Below are 13,430 nucleotides of genomic sequence, written 5' to 3'. Positions count from 1 at the left end.
TCAGGGGCCCCGGACGGAGCTCCTGAACCCAGCCTAGCGCTGGGAGGCTCCCCGGGCACCACGGAACCCCTTCCTGGGCCTTTGGCAGTGCAGCAGACCAGGGGAAAGGGCCCTAGGCCGGGGGACAGGGCCCTGGGCCGGAGCACCCCTGGACCCGGCCGGGATTCTCAGGCGCAGGAGAAGCCTCCCCGGGCCCCCGGACCCCGTCACGGGCACCCTGCCACGTGGCAGGACCCAGGACGGAGCCCCAGCCGGAGCTCCTGAACCCAGCCAGGCTCCCCGGGCACAACGGAACCCCCGGCGTCCCGGGCAGTTTGGCAGGCCAGGGGGGACGGGGACCCCAGGCCGGGGCCCTCCCGGACCCTATCCAAGGCATCCTGCCACGCGGCAGACCCAGGGACGGACCCGGGGCTGGGGCGGCATCCTGGCCTGTCTAGCTGCCGGCTGAGGACCGCTAGGCTGAGAGGGGTCCCAGAGTACCTTGTCCCTAGTAATCGGAAGGAAGGCTACCCCTCTTTCTGGAAACAAGTGCGCACCGCGAGGCTCAGGGGACCCTAGGCGCGAACGTGCCCGACCTCCTGGAGCCCTGCATGGGATCAGGGAGGTGAATGGTACCTTATCGGTACTTCCAGGGAAGCCCGGCCATCTGGTCGCCCCATAAGAAAGCATTGCGGGTGACCACATGGCCGAGGGGAGAGGGGCGACCAGATGGCCGGGACCATAAGGGGGCTGCAGGGCTCCGGGGCTGCAGGGCTCCAGGGCTGCAGGACTCCAGGGCTCCGGGGCTCCGGGGCTGCAGGGCTCTGGGGCTGCAGGGCTCCGGGCTGCAGGGCTGCAGGGCTCCGGGCTGCAGGGCTGCAGGGCTACAGGGCTGCAGGGCTGCAGGGCTGCAGGGTTGCAGGGCTCCGGGGCTTGCGGGCTGCAGGGCTCCGGGGACTGCAGGGCTCCGGGGCTCTGGGGATACAGGGCTCCGGGCTGCCGGGCTCAGTGGCTGTAGGGCCCCGGGCTGCGGGGCTCCGGGGCTACGGGGTTGCAGGGCCAGTGACCCATGGAGCCCGTCCTGGGTACTTTGTCATGCTGCAGGCCGGAGGAGGGAGCCCCGGATGCCTGGGAGGTATTGCCCGGGAACACAGCCCATCTGGTCCCCTGGAGGAGGGAGCCCCGGATGCCTGGGAGGTGTTGCCTGGGTACACAGCCCCTCTGGTCCCCAGCAGGGAACCACCCGCCCAGGAGGGTGTCCGGGCATACCCTTGCCCCTAGTAATCCGGAGGAAAATGACCCCCCTTTCTTGTAATCCGTGCACTCGAGGTGACAGAGGGGACCCAGGGCGCAAGCGTGCCTGACCTCCTGGAGCCCTGCCTGGGATCCGGGAGGCGAATGGCACCTCTTCGGGACTTCCAGGGAAGCCCGGCCATCTGGGCTCTCCATAGGAGAGCATTGGGCGCGACCAGATGGCCGAGGCGAGAGGGGCGACCAGATGGCCGGGACCAAAATGACGCCAATCTGCCTGCCCCGAGCCGGGGGCTGCAGGGCTCCGGGGCTCGGGGACTGCAGAGCTCCGGGGCTGCAGGGCTGAAGTGCTCCGGGGTTGCAGGGTTGCAGGGCTCCGGGGCTCCGGGGATGCGGGCTGCAGGGCTCCGGGGCTCTAGGGCTGCAGGGCTCCGGGGCTGCATGGCTCCAGGGCTCGGGGACTGCGGGGCTCCAGGGCTCCAGGGCTCCCGGGCTGCAGGGCTCCCGGGCTGCAGGGCTCCGGGTCTTCAGGGCTCGGGGGCTGCAGGGCTCCAGGGCTCCAGGGCTCCGGGCCGAAGGGCTCCAGGGCTCCAGGGCTCCGGGGCCGCAGGGCTCAGGGGGGCTCTGAAACCCCATGCTGGGCCCCAGGCACGGGGAGGACGGCCCAGGACCCATGGAGCCTGTCCCGGCTACTTTGCCACGCAGCAGGCTGGAGGAGGGAGCCCCGGATGCCTGGGAGGTGTTGCCCGGTCATCACCCATCTGGTCCCCGGCAGGGAACCGCCAGCCCCACCAAGGGTGTCCGGGCATACCCTTGCCCCTAGTAATCCGGAGGAAGGCTACCCCTCTTTCTGGGAACCCATGCGAGTGACGGAAGGGACCCAGGGCGCCAATGTGCCCGACTCCTGGAACCCTGGCTGGGATCCGGGAGGCGAATGTCACCTCATCAGAACTTCCAGGGAAGCCCGGCCATCTGGTCGCCCCATTGGGAAGCATTGGGTGCGACCAGATGGCAGAGTGGAAAGATGCAACCAGATGGCCGGAACCGACATGACGCCAATCTGCCTGCCCTGAGCCTCTGCGGGAGGGCTCCCGCCTGCCCTTCCAGGGCTCCGGGGCCGCAGGGCTCTGAGGCTCCAGGGCTCCGGGGCTCCAGGGCTGCAGGGCTCCGGGGCTCCGGGGCTGCAGGGCTCTGGCACTCCAGGGCTCGGGGGCTGCAGGGCTCCAGGGGCTGCAGGGCTCCGGGGCTCTGGGGCGCCAGGGCTCCAGGGCTCCGGGGCTGCAGAGCTCCGGGGCTGCAGGGCTCAGGGACTGCAGGGCTGTGGGGCTCCAGGGCTCGGAGACTGCAGGGCTCCGGGGGCTGCAGGGCTCCGGGGCTGCAGGGCTGTGGTGCTCTGGGGTTGCAGGGCCCGGGACCCATGGAACCCGTCCCGGGTACTTTGCCATGCCGCGGGCCGGAGGAGGGAGCCCCGGATGCCTGGGAGGTGTTGCCTGGGAACACAGCCCATCTGGTCCCCAGCAGGGAACCGCCCGCCCGGGAGGGTGTTCGGGCATACCCTTGCCCCTAGTAATCCAGAGGAAAATTACCCCCCTTTCTTGTAATCCGTGCACTCAAGGTGACAGAGGGGACCCAGGGCGCAAACGTGCCTGACCTGGAGCCCTGCCTGGGATCCGGGAGGCGAATAGCACCTCATCGGGACTTCCAGGGAAGCCTGGCCATCTGGTCGCCCCATAGGAAAGCATTGGGCGCGACCAGATGGCCGAGGTGAGAGGGGCGACCAGATAGCCGGGACCGAAATGACGCCAATCTGCTTGCCCCGAGCCTCTGCGGGAGGGCTCCCGCCTGCCCTTGCAGGGCTCTGGGGCTGCAGTGCTCTGGGGCTCCGGGGCTCAGGGACTGCAGGGCTCCGGGGCTGCAGGGCTCTGGGGCTTCGGGGCTGCAGGGCTCTGGGGGATCCAGGGCTCGAGGACTGCAGGGCTCCGGGGCTGCAGGGCTCCGGGGGCTGCAGAGCTCTGGGGCTCCAGGGCTCGGGGACTGCAGGGCTCCGGGGCTGCAGGGCTGCAGGGTTCCAGGGCTCGGGGACTGCAGGGCTCCGGGGCTGAAGGGCTCGGGGCCTGCAGGGCTCCGGGGCTCCAGGGCTGCAGGGCTCCAGGGCTCCAACCGGCCCGGGGAGATCAGGGAGTCTGCCCAGGCACGAGGGACCCCTGTCCCTGGCACACAGACCCTCAGGACGTTAATTCCGTTTTCCACTTTTTTCCCCCAAAATTCTGCGTAGTGTGCGTAGTGTGCGTAGTGGTGCTACACAAACTACGCCCAGCCCTTATCATGATAACATGATAAGTCACATCTAGATAGAGTAGCCCTCCATATAAAAGTGATAGCCTGCAAGGTCTTAAATGTATCCTGTTTAAAATAATTTGGATCATTAATTCTATATAGGTACATAGCGAACATAAATTGATAAAAGAAAGTAGTGTATAAGGGGTTTAAAAGACTACAGAAACAACCAGCAATTGCGGACCAAAGGAACATTTTAAAGTCTGGGAAATCTATACCACCCTGTTTAAATGGGAGTTTAAGCAACTCTATAGCTCGCGGTGCTTTTTTGTAGCCCCAGATAAAACTACTAAAAAGACCCTCTAATCTTTTAAAGAAAATATTGGGCACCCGTAGACGGATAGATCGAAAGAGATACAAACATTTTGGTAATATTTTCATTTTGATAATATTTGACCATCCGATGGTACCACTAGGTCATTTATGCCATTTTTTTCAATAGTATAGCCGTTTCTTTAATGAAAGATTCATAATTCAGAGCAAATATCAAGTTTATCTGTGAATATAGTTTGACCCCTAAACATGTAGCAACAGAGCAAACACCATATATGAGTTCCCTTGGTTTAAAATTAAGAATTATTTGAGTTTCTTTGGTGTTAAGTTTATACCCTGATATCGTACCAAACCCAGCTGCTTCATTATCGATTGGTTTCATCGCTCTAGCTGGCTCAGTTGTGAAAACCGCTATTTCATCAGCATAGGCAATGACTTTAAGTGAGGTTGCGCCATAAAACAGTGTTGTAATTTGAAGATTAGATTGTAGTGCATAAATAAATGGTTCAATATGAAGGGCAAATAAAAAGAAAGAAAGTGGACAACCTTGCCGTGTGTCACGAAGAATTGGAAAAGCAGATGTTTGTAACCCTAAGTACATTAGTTTAGCTTGTGGTTTATCCTATAGAGACTGAATCACCTTTTGTACATTCCCTTCACCCCAATGTTTGTTAGTATAGCCCATAAGAAATCCCAATCTACCCTATCAATGGCTTTTTCCCCGTCTAGAAGTAGCATACCAAGGAGAATATTTGTTTTTTCTGCAAGATCAAAAGCGCAGATGGCAGTGTTAACATGGGCAGTGGTATCTCTACCTTGAATAAAACCATGATGATGAACAGATACCAAACCCAACATAGCTGGAGCAAGACGGTATGCGAGTATTTTTGTGAAGATTTTTGCATCTGTATTAATAAGTGAGATTGGCCTGTATGAGCCACACTCGTCAGGGTTTTTGTTTTTTTAGATAAATACTATTCACGTTAGGTTCCAGGATTCGGGTACTATACCATTGGTTCCGATATGTTGTATAACTGATCTAAATGTTTCAATTAACAGATCTTTGAATAGTTTATAGAATTCCAGAGGTAGAGAATCTTCCCCGAGGGAAGTGTAGATATTGCTAAACCTATCTCTTCTCTACTAATGTCCCTTCCCATTGTACTTATGGCCTCCAAGTTTAATTTAGTCATATGTATACGCTGTAAGTATTGCTGTATGTCTTCCTCTTTTGTAAATATTTCAGAGGTGTATAATTCTTGATAATAAATTGAAAATTGTTTTAAGATTGTGCTTCTCTATGCAGTATACCATTTGCTGCTTTTACTCCCCTTATATAAGTTGGTGCCCAATCGTCGGCTAACTTGTAAGCAAGGACTCTCCCTATTTGTTCACCAAATTCATATTGTGAGAGGCGATGTTTGTTAAAGCTAGCTGCTATTCTTTCCCTAAATACTTTTTTAGTAGCCACTCTGAGGTCTATCAAACTAAATAGCAGTTGATCCTGATTATGCGACCCAGACAGGGCAGCCTCTATATGTTCTATTTCAACCTGTCGTATAGCTAGGATACATTCTTTGTTTGTACTTTTTTTTTTGTTTTGTTGTAATATATATTGTTGTGTAATTCCTCGAATAACAGCTTTCCAAGTATCCCAGACTATCAGTGGAGAAGCCGACCCTATATTCTCTTGAAAAATATTTCTTATTGTTTCCTAACAGTGTCTATATGTATATTGTTTGATGGCAAGTATCTTGGGAAAGAAAAAGATCTATTTGTTTTGTCTCCTGCTAAGACATGGAAAGTTAACATTAAGGAGTTATGATCAGATGTAATGCGTGGGCATATTTCTAATTCTGATGTCAAGAGTATTCCGTCTGACACCCATGCCATATCGATTCTTGAGTACAAACGATGCGGAGAGGAATAATACGTATATCCTGGAGTATTTGGATACAAATATCTTCATGCATCCTTAATTAGCTGCAAGCGACCAAGTTTCACTATTGCAGCCCTTGTTTTACACATTCTGTGGGTGACCCCCTGTCTAGTTGTGTCAATACTGTAATCCATGATACAATTAAAATCCCCCATTATCATCCTTTCTCCGTCCGAATGTAACAATTCCATATTTAATACATAAAAAATTGAAGGGTCATCCACATTAGAACCATATAATACAGAGAAAATATATTTTTTGCCCCATATTTCCACCTGCGCAATTACCCATCTACCAGCCTGATCAGTCAAGATTCTCTGTATCACACATGAGAAACTCTTCTGTTTTAATATTGCCACTTCTCTAACAGATCATGACTGGGACTTGCAAGCAATTGTTTAATAGCCCAGGTGTGACGAGAGATTGCGATCCTTGTAAGAAAGGTGTGTCTCAATTAGCAAAACAAACTGAGGGCTATACATTTTTAGCTCTTCACGCACCAGTTGCCTTTTAAGTTTGCTGTTAAGACCAGTGACATTCCAAGCTATGCATTTCATCTGATCCATTACCCAAATTTCATTTTTGCCTCATATGAATTACTATCAATTATTACAGATAGTTTTGTTCTCTTAATGCTTATACTCTTTTTATTAAAGACAAGTTTATAGCTGTATTTTTTGTTAGCTGTCTTGTTGATTTTTTTAATTGCCCCTCCCCATACCACCCTCCCCAACCCACCCTATATTGTGAAGGAGGAATAACCGCCTTGAAGAGCTGCTACTATGGCAGCTAAAGGAAAACAGGTAATCAGGAACGGCCCTCAAACAGAAACCCGCACCCACAAACTATGAAAACTAGAAGAAAATGAGAGCAAATAAGTAAATAGAAAGAAGAGCAGTGAAACTCAACAAGAGGAGCCTTTCCCCCTTCACGACTTGCCACCTGCTGATAGCCTCTTTTGCATTGTTAACAGTTAAAAAATAATAAGTTTGACCACCCCTCTGAACTTTCAGATGTGCTGGTTTCTGTAGAAACACTTGTGCATCAACAGATTTTATGGGGCCGATTAATTGTCGCATTTGCCACCGCTTGTCCATTGATACCTTACTCATCTGATCGCACGAAAAAGCTAATGCAGTCAGCTGTTATAGGGGAGCCCGGACGAGCTTTTAGATATACAGCCTGACGCAGCAAGAAGTTGCCAAAATATATTAGCAATGGCCTTGGAAAGCGGGATCCCTGCTTTTGCTGCCCTAAAGGGAGCCTGTGCGCCCTTTGGATCTGACAATCCCAGTCCCAATCTCCTAAATCCGGGAAGGCTTTCTGAAAGAGCAGTACCACAAAGGCACATGGTTCTGCCACCTCCTTCCCCTCTGGGATACCAAATAGTCTGAGGTTATGCCGACGTTGGCAGTTCTCCAACTTCTCAACTTTAAGTTTTAGTGCTTTAATAGAGGTATCATGGGATTGAGTCAAGTCCATCATTTGTTCCGTGGTCTCCTCAGTGTCAGCCACCCGCTGCTGAAGTTCTACAATATCACTAACAAGTGCACCAACCCTGAGTGTCACTGCCTGCAGAGCCTGTTGAATGCCATGATTGTCAGTTCTAAGCTGGGCATAATGCTCCTGAGCTTCTTGCCTCTGATCTTTTAAAGCTTGCAGAATCGAAGCAAGTAATGGTTCTGCATGGTCAGAGACCTGCTCGATTGGTGAATTTATTGAGTCAAAGTTGGATGACTGGTCCTGAGATAGAGCAGGTCCAGAGATTCCCGGCGTCCCAGACACAGTAGACGTATACTTATCTAAATCCACTTCCGGCACAGTTTCCTTTCTCGAGACTGTCTCTGTTGAACTGTGCCCCGATAGACGAGAAATTATCGACTTGACCCCACCTTTAAATTGAACCCAGCGGCGTAGGGAAGTGTCAGTGAATACATCTTTATTTCGTGAGGTGAATATATATTGTTGATCAGACCTAGTTGGCGTTTTCTTATTGCCCTTAGGATATGTTGTTTTTGTATTTCTCTTTTTAGAAATAGTGTCAGGTGTTATCTTAAGCGTTGATTCCATATTTCTTTTGCCTTAGTTTTATTAGAGGCTTGTGAAGGTGTTTGTAGTGCATTATGACACACACCACCAAGTGTCTCTCTTTCATCCGTCGATGTATATATGGAGAGGATTGCGAGTCTTGCCCCATTTCCTTATCAAGACAATCATTGAAAGGTGCCAAGTTAAAAGATGAGGTTGAAGTATCAGAATGACTATCAGTCAGCCCTATCACCTGTTCGTACGCCAAGTCCCTCATAGCGATCCCTCATTGCTGGACATATTAACATTGTTAACAGTGTTAACAGTGTTAACAATACTACAAGCAGCGTGCAGCCCTGCCTGTACATTTTTCTCACCCATTTCGCTGGTAATCAGCTCTGTATTTGTCTCATTTGCAGTTCTCTGTATAGTCATTGTATCATCTGACAGCATTGGGTCACTTTCAGGGCAGCCAGCCGCCTTTGATTGTTGAACACCAGACTCGAACATATGCTCTAGACCAGTTCTGCCACTAATTTGCATAGTAGAAGTTTTTGCCGTGCAAATTTGTTGCCCAGGGATAGCCTCCGATAAAATGCCAAGAATTTCATTACTACTGGCATTCTCAGAGGAAATGTTTGTTGCCAGGAGCTCTGCTGCTTTCCCTGATTGTAATAGACGGAGTATGGGCTTACCGACTTTTGAATCGTTGTCCCCACAGGGTCTTGCTGATGCCGCTCCCTTTGATGTTTCTTTGACAAAATTATCCTCCTCAGCGGCAGTTAATCCTGTCAAACACAGTAAAAGAGGTGTCTGCCTGCCTGCTTGAGTTGAGCTTACCAATGCCTTTGGTGGAGCCATAGCTTATCTGAGACTTGTATCTAAGCCAGGGATTCCCAAACGATTACCCATTCCCTCCCAGTCATCAGACAAATAAGCTGATGTTTGTAGAGATGCGGGCTGATCCTGCGAAGTGTAGCTGCCAGCATGTATCCAGAATGTATCCCAGGTACTCAGCTGTATTGCTTCAACTGTTTCAAATTCTTTGCTCAACTTTCATACAACAGAGTTTCTCACATTGTCAGTGCAACATTCTTAGCGGATGCAAGAAGTTTTCGAGGGCCGGTCTGAGTGCCTGTGTTCCCTGGCGGCATCAGTCCGCCATCTTGCTCCTCCTCCTTGAGGTGATGGCTTTATTAATTTCCAATGTTTTAAAATACCCATTTTGGCTAATGTGAAAGATGCTGCTAGCCACCTTCTCTTATGTTATGTGATGCTGAATATGTCTGATAAGTCATGTAACATTACCAAATGGGCAGTCAAGGGTAAGTACGAACCATAGGTAGTTTTCAAATACTTGTGAATTGCTTCCCAGTACCACTTGAGCAATTTACATAACCATAAAATGTGCAGTATGTCTCCAAGCACCTGACCACATCTCCAGCAGTTGAAGTCAGAACTTAACTGGAATATTAGCTGCCTGCATGGGATCTGTGAAAACATAATTGCATAATATGTATTTCAGTGTTTTTGTTTTTCATATACCATTGTGTGAACCAATGTATTTTATAATCAAATGTGTATGTCATTTCTTAAGTTTCTTTTAGCCTCAATTTTGCTTGCTAAGTTTCACCTCTCTAGGAGGCCCAGAAGTAATTTTTTAGGTTATTAGATTAGCACATTTCTGTGTAGCACAAACGAATTTTCGGTGCAGGCATTAAGAAGCAAGATGTTAGATAGAATAATACACTTGATTACTATGTCTGGGGTACTTGCATCCGCCCGACAACATCTCGGTCGTGGGACTGACTGACATCCAGTCGGCAGTCCCTACCGGCTAATTACAATGCGACTGAACACTGTTCGATCGCATATTCCCTTTTCTCAATGGGAGCTCCATAAACCGGCCGTAACACAAGCTCACATTGAGAAATTGGAAGTGTTGTTCATCCCTAATTCCTGTGGCAGGCACCTCAAGGTGCCTGCCACAAGGTGCAGGGATCAACAGGGGAGCACTTTGCTCCCAACTGGAGGCCACAAGCACAAGGGGTCCCTGCTTGGAGCCCTCAAATATGCTTTCCAACATAGTGTCCATGTCGGAAAGGCCGTCATGGAAACCATTTTGGAAACCATGCATCGTAATCCCAAGGGTGGAAAGGCCTGCCCTTTGGCACTGCAAGCCGGCTCTGACTGGCTGACAGGCTCCATGAACCTGTTGGAAGTCAGACGGAATGACCGGTTTACTCTCCGACCCCAGCATTGTAATGCTGCGGTTGGCAAGTAAACTAAGCGGCCTATTACGATACAGCCTGGAAAGGCTCCAACTGTCGGCCGGAACCTTTACGGGCTGCATCGGAATCGGCCCCTAAGTATTGTATTCACAAATACCTCCTTTCAAGGAAATGCTGCTTGCTCATTAGATCAATTTTGCTGACAATATCAAGTTTCTGCCATGTGAGTCGGTTCCACAGACTTGTATCTATCTTGTATTGTCAGATCAAAATTACCCTTTTCTATTGAGAATGCTGGTTAGTTGGAATAGCAATTGTTTTTGTATTTGTTGTGCTGCTTGATATTTTCTGTATTAAAATCATCTTAGAATGGAGGGCTTCCTAACGTGTTTTGTTATATTTTTAACAGATGGTCAATTGTTTGGGAAAAACATCTCAACAAGAGATGAAAATGCTGAACTGGACTCCACGAGATGACCCCAGGCGCCAGAGGAAAAGGAGATCATTCTCCAAGGGTGCTGGGGTAGAGCACCGCCCTGTAATGGACCTATCTAAAAGCGTGAGCACGATTGAACCAAAATTTAGGGAAAGCGTAACTGCGCTTACCATATATGCGCTTGCTGCCTTTACTCGACCTCTATTGCTTAATGGCTGTAAATGTGTTGTTAAAAGGATATGAAAAGGACTAGAGGGAGTACATTCAACAGAAAATGCTTAAGAGTGTAAATCTGTGGTTCAGAGTGAGAGGGCTCTAGAAATAGTGTGAAAATGGAGAAAATAAACAGGAGAAAAAACAGCAGCTAAAACTAGATTTTCTAGTCGCTTGCAAAAATAAATGAGAGAGCCTAGAGATCGGAAAGAAGAAAGTGTGTGAGTATCTCCCTCTTGTCACTACAGAACTTATAGAACCTTACCTTCTGTTCCTATTCACACACTATCAATGATTTTATTTGATTAGATTTAGGTTAGCTGTATCTTATTTTCTGGTTTCATACCGTAGTGATGTTTATCGTGACTCCTTCCCTTGTGACTCCAAATCTAATCATTCAATGCTGCATTTTATCTTTTTCTGTAAATTATACTCCTTTCCAAGAAAATAATTTTTACTGGCACTGTTTAGATCTTTGAATATTAAAAGCTGTAGACCTACCCCGTTTCACTTACAGCTTTTGCTTCTGTACTTATTAGAAAATGTAGTGGGGAAATAACCTTTTTTTAACGCTGTCTGATGTATGATATCTTTACGCTATTTTGTTTTATACATACGCATGACACTAAAGATTTTTAAAGGAAGTAATTATAATTCCGTTTTTGAATGCACTTAGCCACTAGGATATTTGTAATAGCATGAATGTATTTGTTTTTAAATGCAATGGACACGTTAAATGATTAACTTTTTTTAATGACAGTTACTGCTCTTGAATGCATAAAGATAGTAGGCCTTAGTGATTTTTTAGTAGAATGTATAACTTCTTGTTGTGTGAGATTACTACAACATCCTTGTTTACATATGCACAAGTCACTTTAGGTTAGTAATGGATGTAGTGATATTTTTGTGAGCCTATATGTACAAAACCACCATAATACTTCTAGGTTTCAAAGACTACCTAGTGGAGGTTTTAATTCTTGCTCCAGAGATAATTTCTTAATAAACCGGAGCTCTGTTTAACAATTCATTGTTCTGATGAATGTGAGGTCAAGCCTCTGATACAAATCTGATGAATATATAGCCCTCATCTGTATCTTGCACATTTAATGTTGTTAATATACAAATTGTTTAATATGAAAACCATATCTGTATGCAGTTGAGAACTCATGAACTATGTACTTACATGAACAAGGTTCCTTTTTTGGGTTTAGTTCTTGTAAACAGGATGCTATTATTGTGATGCATTTTAATACTGCTTCATGAGTTTTTACCTTTATTTATCTTTTTTGGTCTGTGTTTGTCGAAATAAAGATTGTTAAATAAATAATTTTTAAAAAGCATGAGCACCAGGATTCGTAGCAAAGTCCCTTGAAAGATGAAAGTGTAAGAGAAAAACACCATCTGCTCTAGTCAGCCTTGCCCTTTCACAAGACCATTCGGGTGTTGACTGAAGTTAATCTAGTCACCTTCCACTCTTTCTCGAGCCCCTCCAGTGATACCTGAAGGCTTGTTGAACGCAACCGATTATTTGAGTGTGAGAGTGCACAACCTTCTTACCTCCACAAGATCAGTTAGAAGAATTATAACTGAGGAAACCCTATCCAGTTTTTCCGGCTCCCTTACTATACCCCTTCACAGGATCAGCTGTGGGTACAAGGCTGACTGACCCCATCCTTGTTACCCAAGTGTCACAGAGGAATAAGAAGTAGAAATGCAGGCTGAAAAATCTAAACATAGCGAGCCACAACTGAAAGGAATTCCTGTCCATACTATGTACCAACAATACGGTAAACATGTGTGCAAATATTTACGAGAGTGGGCGGGACTAATGAAGATGGGAAGAACTTCTTTTGTGGGCATGGTATAGAAAGATTTGCTAAGAAAATAAAATGAAGGTTTCTTGAAACCAAGGTAAATGCTGAAATTGGCCTCCCTTCTTAAAATGGAATGAGGAGGAACACAAACATAAGCATGAATACCTAGTATAAGGCATGAGAGATACTCCGGAGAAATTGGAATATCAAATTAGTCACCTTACAGGCAGAGTTAGGGCTTATGCTCCATTTTCTCTGACTCCCCCTTATCTATGCCCACAGATCACTGAATCACTGGAGAAGGAAAAAGAGATGGATGACCCAAAGGAGAAAGAAGTGTTGGACATGTACCCATACTGGCTGGAAGGACCGTGAGTTCAGTCACTAATGCACCTGGAATCGGAGCAGTGTCTGCAGTACTATTGGTGACCATTGGCTGATACTTCTATAATTTTCATAACAGCGTTTACACTCTGCTTAAATATATGGGATTTAACCGGGTACTCAAACATATCAGGGGAGGTGACAGAGAGGAACAGCTGCGGATCTTAGAATCCAGGTACAAAATTGACATAACTACAACAACAACTTTTGGGCTAAACGCTGAAGAGGAACTGGTTAACCATATTGGGTTATAATTCAGTTTGGACAGTAGGATTATTGCCAAAAGTATATAGATTCTGAATCTTAGCTCCCTTAGTATCTGTACATATATTTACATATTTAAATGTCACACTTTTCCCTTCCTTTCATGTTAGGGTTATTGTTTCTTTATTTCATCTTTTTACTTGTTCCCTAGTGCGCGTATAGGGACCTGAATGGTATTGAGGGATATGTTTCTCCCGGATTCGCTTTACATGTAGACACTTGTCTGATGACATAGATGCGTAGCCCTTGTGGTTATGTAGTGTAGGACTCAGGATGTGAAT

Source organism: Lissotriton vulgaris, unplaced genomic scaffold, assembly GCF_964263255.1.
Source record: "Lissotriton vulgaris unplaced genomic scaffold, aLisVul1.2 SCAFFOLD_11291, whole genome shotgun sequence".
Classification (NCBI taxonomy): Eukaryota; Metazoa; Chordata; class Amphibia; order Caudata; family Salamandridae; genus Lissotriton; species Lissotriton vulgaris.
Note: the sequence above shows the minus strand (reverse complement) of the source record.